Source organism: Cygnus olor, chromosome 2 (genome assembly GCF_009769625.2).
Source record: "Cygnus olor isolate bCygOlo1 chromosome 2, bCygOlo1.pri.v2, whole genome shotgun sequence".
Classification (NCBI taxonomy): domain Eukaryota; kingdom Metazoa; phylum Chordata; class Aves; order Anseriformes; family Anatidae; genus Cygnus; species Cygnus olor.
Window position 1 is genome coordinate 107,969,088 of NC_049170.1, and position 12,159 is coordinate 107,981,246.

General features: G+C 37.2%; 1 long non-coding RNA gene across 1 annotated transcript; it reads right to left on the reverse strand.

Moving 5' to 3' along the window:
* Positions 1 to 1,050: 1,050 nt before the first annotated feature.
* Positions 1,051 to 11,855, reverse strand: LOC121066499. The gene is made up of 3 exons (XR_005817803.1): positions 11,812 to 11,855; positions 8,408 to 8,574; positions 1,051 to 1,125 (listed from the first exon to the last, which is right to left on the reverse strand). It is a non-coding gene; the product is annotated as an uncharacterized LOC121066499 (long non-coding RNA).
* Between the last annotated feature and the right edge of the window lie 304 nt (positions 11,856 to 12,159).

Here is a 12,159-nt window from a genome sequence, read left to right on the forward strand (position 1 = left end):
TCAGGTAGCCCACTTCAGTTTGGTGGGGCTTTGCTGGTCTACACAAGGTAGTCAAGAACATTGTGTTTTCAGTTTTTACATTATGCTCATGCATGCTTTGAACTTTTACAAATTTGGAAAAAGAAATGTTTATATATAGGTCAGCGGGCCCAGACTTTGAGAATGGGACCCTTATTAGCCTATTGTTTCAGAAGCATAAGTCAGTGGCTATATCGACTGAGCTGAAAGCTCGACAAGAGTATCTGTGACTGCCATATACATGGAGAATAAACCCACACAGAACCACTAGTAACTCTTACAGAGATGAAAAGGAAAAGTTGTTGTTGTTACTAATATTAAAATGTACTTGTATAATATTAATTAGTAATCACTGTGGCAGTAGCATGGTGAACAATCTTTGTGTGACAAATTCAATGGCTATTGCTTAGAAAGGAACCAATAAAGATTTCATAGAAATTTAAAGCAGCCTTTTCTGGCTAAGTCCAAGGGGGACTGTCACTGAGAGGAATGGGATTTGTCAGCTAGGGGTTCTTGTCCCGAGATGGTGAGGGCATACACCATTATAGCATAAGGGAGTAGAACCACAGAGCCCTGGAAAGTACAAAATTCCCTTTGAAGTACAAATCACAGAGGAGTCTCTGGTATTGGATTTCATTGCTAGCTTCCAGGTTAAATTAGCCAGGACAAAGTTGGACAAAATTTGCAAAACTTTGAAGTTAATTTTGGACCAGTTTAATGTGAACTTGGGTTATGTTAAGTTTTAAAAGGAAGCTGTGTTAAGCACAGCATTTTCCCTGATTAAATCAAAGGAAATAGAGTGGATCAGTACACAGAAAAATGTCATCCTAGCTTTGCACCTAGATTTCCTCATCCCTCTTGTTTAGGCAGTGGTATGCAATATGTTTTCTATCTGTGTGAAAAAAAGTGAAAACAGAACCACTGTATTTCTCCATGGTGTTTTTTTTCTTCTTTTTTCTTTCTTCTTTTTCTGGTGGTGAGGGGAGAGGGAGGAGAAGGCATCTCTTACCTTTAATTTGTTATTTCGATGGAAAGATGCTTGGGTGGTGGAGGGCAGAGAGGCTCATCAAAACAAAGAGTTGGTGCATGCAAAAGCATCTGGACTGTCTGAAAACAGAGTGCCACAAAGTCACAAGAAAGTCAAGGACAGAGGCATGTGAACTTTCTACTGCTCAGTACCAAAGCCTCCCATAAAAAAGATTGAGAAGAGGCTGCCTTTTGTGTCAGGAAAATTTTCACTGGGACTTGAGGGCTGTTTGCTTAAAAATGATATTATGCATCATGAAAAACAATCTTCAGTAGGATAATGCTTGATTTAGTCTCCGTGTTTTCTATTCCCAGAAGGATTATGGTTTTTTTTTTTTTTTTTTTTTTTTTTTTTTTTCCCCACTATAAAGGTGAGGTTTTGTGTGTTTTTGTGTGGGCATCTGGGAATATGAGTAAATGAGTGGGATTTAGCAGTAACATCATAACATAGCCACTGATTTTAGAATATAAAAAAAGTTCATAAGACAAAAAATTAACAAAATTAGAGGAAAATTTGTGTTGTTCTGCTTTCTTTGACTTTTCAAACTGAGATGAAAAACAACATTGAAATACACGTGCTTGTCCTTTACAAACCTATTAAGTAGCAAGGCTACTTAGGTGAAGAGATTAGAAATCACGTATCATAGCAATTGGTGGTGTTTCAAAGTTCCTTAATTAGCATATGACACTAAACATCCATATAACCTCACATATTTCAGTCACAGGTCCAAGTTAACTATATACATATCTGATGAACTTTAAGATGTCTTTTTTTTTTTTTTTTTTTTAATTTAGTGATTCACTGTGGATTCTTTTATCTTAAAAAAGACACAAAGTATGGAAAAAATCTTTAGACAGCTTTACATAGCTGCTTGCTTTGTAATGACCCTCACTGATTTTCTGGGAGTTCCAAAGTTGGTTCTCTTTACTCGAGATTAGACTTCCCATATGCTATTCCCATGTTAGTTATGTAGCAGAAAAGGAAACTTCCTTAATCTGTCTACCACAACAGGCTTTCTGGAGGTTACTTAAGAAAAGCTCTTAGATTTTTATTCATCATTAAGCTCATGCTCCTTCATGCCATGTTGATCGAAGTGCTTCAGACTGGACAAGCTGAACATTCACAGCTGAATGCTATGGTCTGGTTTTTTTTTTTTGTTTCGTTTGTTTTGTTTGTTTTGTGTTTGTTGTTTTGTTTGTTTTTGTTGTTCTGAGGCAGTAAGTTAAAAATTACATGAAGGGGTGTAATGTGGTCAAGTTAAGGAAAAGTAGCATTAGGAGAAGCTGTCTGCGTTCTCTGAAATGTTTCTCAAGCACCAAACTGAAAATGGGAATTGGTCTGTGCAGCGTGGAAAGAGAGGAATAGTAAGCAATGGACAGCAATGAGTATTTTCAGTATTTTCAGTCTATCCTGATGCTTCTGAAAAACGAAACTGGGATATTTGCATTTGGTATAGGAAAGATGAGGCTTAAAATTATATATGTATTTATAATATTTGTATACCCCATATTAGCAAGTAAGGTTATAATGAAAAATATAAAGAAGAAATTTGGTTATATAAAAGCCACACCAGAAAGAGTTTATATAACATTATCCTTTTAAAAATTAAAGTTTTCTAGGACAATTGAATGCTTTAGCAGGCTAGTATGCATAAGGATTTATACATAATTCTTAGAAAATGCACATAACCCCTCCTCTTTCATCAGTGTTCAATGATGTTCTTTTACATGCTAGGACAGCAAAATGCATTTGCTGAAGGTCCTGATGATTATACATCTATCTTTGCCATTACAATGCTACTTTAAAAGTAAAATCTGAAGACAAATTTGTTAAGAAGACGATTTATTAAGTCCCTTTCTTGTTATAAGTGATTCACATTTGGATTTTTGTAACATTTTTGGCCTGCAAATTGTTCCATTTCTTCGGAAGACTGTTACATATGGTGTAGTTGGTATTCCTTGTAACCATGCCAATGATTTGTTCCATTTTGACATTTCATACAGTCCTGTTTCCCAGAAAGCAGCAGTAGAGCAAAGCTCTGCTGCTGTATCGGGAAGTTGTACTGAGTGAACTAGTCACCAGAGCGCTGCTCTCTTAATCGATCCTGACTTTGAGTTCTGTTGCTTGGGTTTATGTATTAAAATTGATGAAGCAAGGTAGGGGGATGTTAGCACAAGCGTTTGATGTTTCTCGGGCACATATCTAGAGACAAGTCAATGTCAGCTGTCTAGCATGATTGCATTCTACAACTTCTGAAATCAGGAGCTGTGGTTTTTAAATTAAGCAGCCAATAGAGCTAACAATGAACTGGATTTCCCATATCTGCACCGAAAAGGGAAACCTCAATTCCCTGCCCAGCTCAAGGAGAGCAGTGCATTTCTGAAATATTCATGTATTATATCTCCATCCGACTTTGGCTTTCTGCGGTTAAATTCCTGAAGATACTAAACTTACTTTTGCCTTTCACATGCAAAAATGAAAAAACTTCTTATCTGCTCATTCCTTCAGCAGTGTTAATATCATCACTAAAGTAGTAATCGAGGTCACTGGAGGAGTCTTATTCATGTATTTGTCATGCGAACATGATAGCTCAGAACTCTCTGAAATTCCAGTGTGTGTACTGAAGAGAGGTGAGGATTAAAAAAAATATTGTGACCTTTGTATTCTTAGATGCACAATGATGTAGGTGTTCAAGTAGTGGGTCTGCACTGTATTCGGTGGATCCATCCATCATCCTGTGTACTACCTTTGTAAATGCTGTGAGCATATTGCCATCCCTGTGCAAGCCAAGTATTTTCAAGCTGACCGTGGAACTTCACTCATTTGTCATTTTTGAATAAACTGAAAAATTGTTGTGGTCACGAATAAGAATCTGGGAAATTCTGCATTTTGAGTTTGGTCAATCCTTTAGATCTCTAAGTTATCACAGAATGAAGTGACTTCTGCTCAAGAGATTTTCCTGTTTTGATAGAGACAGTTTTATAAATTAGTAACATTAAAATTAGGGTCTGCTGCAACAGTAAACAGCTGTCTATTGACTTAAACCACCTCTAAAGGTCTCCTGTAAGACAGGAACTAGTTTCACCTAATTAAATATCTGTAAGTGAATATGAATATATAATCTATATGACCAGTAGTTATAATTTCAAATCCTAATTCTGATGCCTCTATAGTTAAGAATGTTAAGACGAGAATGCTCTCAACGTTAAAAATAAAGTTTGAATATATTTAAACAAATCAATATGCAGCAGGAAAACACTAGAAATCACAATGATTATGGTCCTTTGCATTTTGACAACATCATACTATAAAGGCATGCATTTACATTATAGTGTTGCTAAGTTAAACCTAACTATGGGAAAAGGCATATCTCATTAATCCCTGCACTAACACTGTGTTTTAAAAAGAGAGACACTGAACTGACTTTCCCAGGAAAATGCCGGGTAACTATGGCATAGCCATAGAGGGAACCTAAGCTGCCATGACTCACAGTCCTGTGCTGTAATCACATGTGAGGATGCAGCTTAATTAACCAGCAGTTTGGAAAGTACTTTTGTAAAGGAAAGGAAGAAAAAGATAATGCATTTAATCATCTACAGAAAGAGAACCTCAAGAGGAGTTGTGGGGGAACACACTGTGTGAGCCACAGAAATTCCACATCTTCCCTGCAAGTGGCTGGTTAGCATTCATTCTCTACAGAGGGTATGTGTTAATTCTGGTGGGTTGTCTAGGGAGACTAAGGGTGGTTCCACCTAATAATTATTAAATCATACAGATTAGTTCTAGTGGAACACATAAAGGAACATAACTTTGCTGAGCACGATGAACAATGTTTCCAGGCTGCTTTTAAGGCCTATATTGAACGCTGTGATCTTAAAGACCTTTTAAAAGCACTAGAAATAGCTCTTGCCATTGCTCCAAGAGGTTGTTGCATCACCATGATGATCTGAGGAAGCAGTGACAATCAGAGGGTGGCAGAAGGGAATTTTGCAATACAGAGCTTTCGGGAATTACTGATGTGGGAGATTGCAAAGAACATTTTCAATTTTTGCTTAACAAGGTCAAACATAAGCCTTTCCCTCTGTGATACTGGCAACAGTACTTTGCTTCACAGAAGAAATATATATTGGTGTTTGAGGAAGTGGAAATTTAGCATTAAACTTGTCATTGTATATTGCTCATAGAAAAATAAGGATTCCCAGGGTTATTGTGCCAATTTGTTAGTGTAAATTGCTAGCCTTCTCAACACCAACAGGAAAAAATTGCAGTTACCCCAAAGGCATTTCTGTTAGAGGAAAAAAATAACATGCAGTTATTATTTATCTGTTTCATTTGTTTTTTGTTTTTATTCACATGTAATTTAATCGATGGCCTCAATGGGCTACAATCCATGGTATGTAACCCTATTAAAGACAAACAAAGTCCCACCAGGGACAAAATGGATCCATTTTCCTCCAGATTAAGCTAATAGCTGAATATTTCACACAATGAGGGAGCCAAGTCTGCAGATGACTTGTTTTTGGTTTGGAAACTTCAGGGAACAGGACGAAAGCAGCGCATTAAGATACTTAATAGATCCACAGGACTGCATTTATGATTTGGCTTCATTCAGATTTTTTTTTAATTAATTAATTTATTTTTTCATTTGTGTACCGTGCTGACTCACCATCGGCGGATTCTTGTCAGAACTTTTATTTCCGTTCCTCATCTGGCGTTTTTTTTCCCCACTTTTGATCAAATATAGTTTCAGTCTCAAATAGCATGACAGTCTTGAGCTGTTTTGCAAAGCAGTTGTTGTACATGGAGATGCTCAGAGGACTGCCGGGGACAGGCAGGGATGAGCCCTCTCAGCCCCTCTCCAGGGACTGGGGTGCAGGGGAGCAGGAGGAGATGAGCCCACAAAGAATGGCTCAGCTCATCTGTTCTTCCTAACCAGCATCTCCTGTTGGAGAGAGAGGACTGGGCTAGATGGACCTCTGAACTGACCATATAGGACATTTTTCACGGTCCTCTGGTCTCAGAATGAATATTTATTAAGTAGTGCAGAACACAACAGACACAAAGCTGGAGAGAATACAGGTTATATATATATAGGATAAGGTTTTGTTTCCTGCACAATTTTGGTCTCCCAAGGAGAAACAGCTATTAAACATAGATACTAATTATTATCATTTAATAATTTTTATTTGGGACATTGTTTTGTAAGAAACCAGGAGTAATAAGTTGTATGTTTTATTAAGGAACTGTTTATATCCTGTTCACTGCAGTGGTTATGTGCAGTTACAAGAAAACTAAGGTCTGTATCTCAGTCAGAGACATGAATTCGAAAGATTTGTGCCTTTGCAGCTGAAGGATAAACTCAAGAGAGCCTGGAGGTCAGATGCAGCTTAGAAATAAAAAAAAGAAAACTTATGATGGTGGTTCCACTTATATTTGCTTTTACTATATTTATCTGATCTAAGTAAGTTGCTGTTATAAAGTAGAAAGGTATCGTGAGTTTGCCCATAATGGTGAAAAAACATACTCACCAATTTTCTACCTTTGAACTTTGGTCCACCAATGGTAAGCGATGACACCCCATGGGGAACCTCAAATTCACTTTCTGGATCTGCTTGCCATTCTGTTCAGGAGTGTATTGGATAAATGTGTGTCTTGTCTATGAACACAGCTTGCTTTCTAAATTTATGAAATCTTAGATTTGCTTCTAGCTCTACCAAAAGACAGCATGAATGCAGTTCCCCACAGACATCTACCTTGGCCCATCAAATATGCTTTTGTAGCACTTCTGAATTGCATGCTCCTATGCAGAGGACTGCTGTCTGCTATCAGTACACATGGTGCACAGTAAGGCTTGGCTTACAGTTACACACAGCGTCAAAATCTCTGGACTGCTGCTAATAGTGCAGTCTCTTTGCAGATGTCTTCTACATGCTATGTGCAGCATAGTTTTATTTCTTTCAAACAGCAATTTCATTATCTCTACAGTCATTCTACTCGCTGACATTTCAATCTATCTCATATTCTACTGAACTGGAAAACTATACCATGAAAAGAAACTTGAAAATAAAGAGAGAAACTAGCAAACTCATAATTTATTAAATGTAATTCAGCATGACTCGAATAAGGATAATGAAGCACATGGAAAAAAAAAAAAGATTAGATACTAGTAAACTGGGAGTCTTTGTCCTCCTCAAAGTCTCATCACTTGATGATTGAGGTATTACGGGTCTCTTACTACACTGGAAACACATTGCTTGTGCCATCATGCTCAGTATCTATGTCTCAGCAAAGATATAATGACAGTGATATGAATAAATCTGAATTACAGCAATCATAGCATTTTATTTAGTCATCTAAATTTTAGTCGCTGACCAAACTGGCAAGTAAAACCTGGTATTTGCTTGCATGAAATAAATAACTGAACCTCTGAGTAAACCCATTTTTGTGGGCAATTACTGATATTGCAACAAGCAAACAAAAAGGCATTCACACACAAAATGCAAGACCATGCATTCCATCCATTGTACCTAGTGCCCAAAGTGTGCTTCACTGTTTCTCAAAATGAGAACTATAAATAGACAGGCACTTCTGTGCTGTTTTAATGCTGAGTATTACACACTCCAGTAGCATCAGTTTTTCAGCTGGTTATTTTATTTCCCTTTGTTGTGACTGGGCAAATGAGCCCAGCCTTCTGAAATGCCACCCACTCTTTGAGAGAAAAAGCTAGGAATAGACTCAAAGTTCAGGAAAAGGCTCTGGCTAGAAATACTCCTGGAACAAGGAGAAGTGAATGAAGAGAACTGAATGAGAAGGCTGATCTGAATGCAGAGAAATTTTATCTGGGAAACAAAATGAAAAAAAAAAAAAATAAGGCCTTTTCTGTTGTAATTTTAAATCTCTGTCCCTAATGAGGAACAACACTAAACACAGGAGGGATAACTTTTTTTTTTTTTATGCCAAGTTTTTTTTTTTTTTTATGGCAAGCTGCCTGAAAAAATTCTTGCTTATTTTATTTATTATTTATTTATTTATGGCCCCTATTGTTTCCACACCCTGGGATTCGGCATTCAGAGAGCCAGAAATTTCCTCTGAACACTTTTAGAAAACACCAGGAATGACATGGAACATTAATGTCCCTTGCAAGTAAAGTTTCTGTTTATGGGTGAACTGCTATTGCATGAAGACACCTTTACAGTCATCACAGGGAGTTCCTCACCTTATTGTCTTTAGCAATACAGCCTTCAAACTTCCAAGCACCATACTGCTAGCAAAACATTCCTAAATCTGTGCTCATGTCAGCAAAGTTCCCAGATGCAGTTGTGTTAGCAGACCTTGGTGCAAAACCAAATCTTTAATTTTCACCCGAATGGAGAAATCTGTGCTGGACCAGAACTCTGGTGTCAGCCTGAGACTTGTGTTGCTCCCATAGGACTCTGGCTACTTGGGAGTGCCACATCTCTTGGTGACAGGTGATGGCAAGACTCTTCCAGGGATGACCACAAACTGAGCCATCTGCTTAATCTCAGGCACTGCAGTAAGGGCAGATATAATAAAAAGAGGAATTCAGAATAGCTGCATCATGCTGGGACTGCTCACTGTGCATGCCACCATACAACTGAGTGCTTTGGAAAACCCAGGGTGCACACCGTGTTTTTTGTTAGTTTTACCAGTTGGTTCACCCAATCTGATCTGTGAGAATACTCTAGAGGATAAACACTCATCAATTGCAACCTTGAGCTAACAATACATTAAATAGCTTTACAGTACCTCTGCTGTGGATTTAAAAGCCAAGTAATGAATTATGCAAAACTCTTGATCATGGCAAACATTGTGTTTGCATCATTGTGTAGCATCATAACTACTGGCAAACTATGGCCTTTGTAGTCTCATGTAGATGTTATTGTAGTTTTATTCTGGGCTAAATTTGACAAAAATAGATTTACTCATTTATGTAACTGCAAACAAGGTTAGTGCAAATGGTTGATCAAAGCAACTTCTCCAACATCTAGTGGTTGGGCTAGGACAAGCGCCAGAAGCTGAGACTGATTCTGGACTGCTCAGGAGGAGGTTAGTCTGCATAAATCTTCAATACCCTAAACTTCCTCTACAGTTTTGGTCCAGGACACCTTCCTAGACTCTTGGCATTTCTTTAGTAATTCTTCCTGCCTCTTACACAAGGTTGCAGATTTGTTTTGTTGTTTCAATTCTTTATTTTCCCTCTATGATGAATTTTATTCAGAGCAATTCTCTTCAGGAAATTTGGAAAAGGCTGGTTTGATGACCCGCAGAAAACTTTAAAGGGTTTACAATTGGTAGTGAGCAAATACCACAGGTTACTGGACATCTGGATGAAAACACAGGAAAAAGATTGAACATTACTGCATTTCCTGTGATGCAGTCTGCATTCTAGTAATGAGTGTCTAAGGATGCCAACTTTTCCTTCATAAGCTTACGAAAATGGGTATTTGTGTTTGCAGTAGCTAGGAAGGGGGCAACCAATAAAATGTAGTTTGCTGTGTAAAAAATGCAGGGATTTCTCTGCACTGACAGTAACTTGATGCTGCATATCCTTTGATGAATTGCCCTTTACTAAGTAATCTGACTTCTGCAGCTATGTGTCTGAGAACCATGTCCTCATTTAGGCTGCAACATTATTGCAGCTTATGTGATGAAAATCAATTAAAACAAATTTAAAAAGATCATAAAATAACTTATTTGCAAAGTTCTTCTTCCTTCCTTCCTTCCTTCTTTCTTTCTTCTTTCTTTCTTTCTTTCTTCTTTCTTTCTTTCTTTTCTTTCTTTCTTTCTTTCTTCTTTCTTTCTTTCTTTTTCTTTCTTTCTTTTTCTTTTTCTTTTTTTCTTTCTTTTCTTTCTTTTTCTTTCTTTCTCTCTTTCTTCTCTTCTTTCTTTCTTTCTTTCTTCTTTCTTTCTTTCTTCTTTTTTTCTTTTTCTTTCTTTCTTTCTTTCTTCTTTCTTTTTCTTTCTTCTTTCTTTCTTTCTTTCTTTCTTTTCTTTCTTTCTTTCTTTCTTCTTTCTTTCTTCTCTCCAGCCAGGAGAGATTGTTTCAGCAAATCATTCACAAAATGCCTTTCTGTCAACCAGAGCTCACTCACCAGACTTTGCTTCATATGCAGAGAGCAATAAAGATTTCTACTGCAATTAGTGTGCTGAATCTATTGGAAGACAGTGTAATTATGATATGCATATACAGTTTTAGGTTGCAATTAATGCTGTAAGAAGCTTTACAAAATTCTGCTTCGCAGTGTACCAGAAGTGCAGAAAGGGAGACACGATCCCCAGAATTGGTATATGGACTTCTGGCTTTGGCTCTCTAGTGCTTTGAGTGGTGAATTGTGTGTATGCTTTTGGGTCAGATGCTACTAACTTACTTTTTAGGAAAGGCCTAGAACAGTATCAGTTGTCATACTTATGGAAATAAAAACACAAGAGCAGAGTAGCCTTTTCAGCTGGAGTAGATTAGAAAACAGAGAAGGCAACATAAGAAATGTTCAGCACAAGGACAGGAAGAGCCTGTCCTACTCAATATGCCCAGTCATTTCTTCTTTTCTCTTGTTTATCTGAAACTAACTTCCTTTCTTTTTCTTCACTCTGCTCTCTAATTTATTCTGAGGTAGTCTTTAAGTTCCAACAATTTTTCCATTAACACTACGTAAAATCTTGGCATAAAGTAGTTCTGGTGGAAACATTCACAGTTTCATCTAGGTTTTGAAACTGGTGGAAGCTCTAATCTATTTGCCCATAGTTTTGAATTGCAGTGCTGACAGTGAGCACATAGCTTTAGTCTGCTAGCCGTCTGTGCATTACAGCTTCGCTGACTTTTAGAATTCTTGTGCCAAATTAGATTAGCCTGAAAGATGCTCTAATAAACATTTTAAATAGCCACAGTTGCTAGTGGCCATACTTTTCAACCAGCATGGCACTGAGCTGTTCCATTGGTCTTCTGTTTCCCATTTAAGCATTGTCAGAACAAGGGAGTATTGTAAGAAATCTGTACGCTTTCCTGTGACATCAGATTTTAATCAACTGGGAAAATTTCACATTTCATGAAGCAGGGAAATTTGTGATAGCTGTGAGGGACTAAGTAGATATGCTCCATCATGCCCCTTGACTTTTAAAAGTCCTATTCAAATTACTCACACCTCAGTATTTTAGGATGTTTAAAGCAACTAACCCTGCCATAAGCAGTAACCTCTTTTCCTCTTCAGAAATAGCTGTGCATCATTCTCTTTTGTTCTTCAGGAGACAATTTTTATCCTACGCTAGCTCTAATCCTTTGTTCTATACCTTTATCCAGTAATCTTTGATGTGGAGCAATGCTGACTACCTTCTGAAAACCTTATTAAATTAGAATTTTCCTTATCTATCATGGCAGTAATATCTTCAAAGAATTCCAACAAGTTAGTTAAGGTTGAATTCCTTTGCTTCAATATAGTCTGAGTGTCTTGAGATGTTATCCCTCTAACAGAGAGCTCTTAAAATTGCTTTCAATAAAGTCTTTAAAACAGTCTTCAAAATCATTGGATCACCATCTAATCTTACCTGTCCAATGTACCCATTTTACTAATTGACCTTAAATTGTCTGTCTTTATTGTTTTATTGAGGGATCTAGTGCGAGTTAGTGAACTTCATATCCAAATTAAAATGAAATAAAATATATGTTCAAAGGCCCTTCTCTTCTCAGCCACTAATGTTCATGGACATCATTCTGTTTAAATGAAATTCTACTAACCAATTACATTACCTACCTTACAGAATATATTCCTTCCTCTTTGACTTTGAAGGCTGATTCCTAGCTGAGAACAGTTCACTTTGTATTACCTCTACAAAGGATGGAAACAAAATAAAGAATTAATAATTCTGTTATTTTAAACCCATAGTAACCTCCCAATTTTCTCTTTTCAAAATTCCAGTCAATATGAAAATTTAATATATAGATGGGACAAGACCAGTTGGAATTAAATGATTTAGCCGATTACTTTCTGCTTTAATACCATTTTAAAATGTTTTCCCCTTCCCTTCCCTTCCCTTTCCCTTCCCTTCCCTTCCCTTCCCTTCCCTTCCCCTTCCCTCCTTCCCTTCCCTTCCCCTTCCTT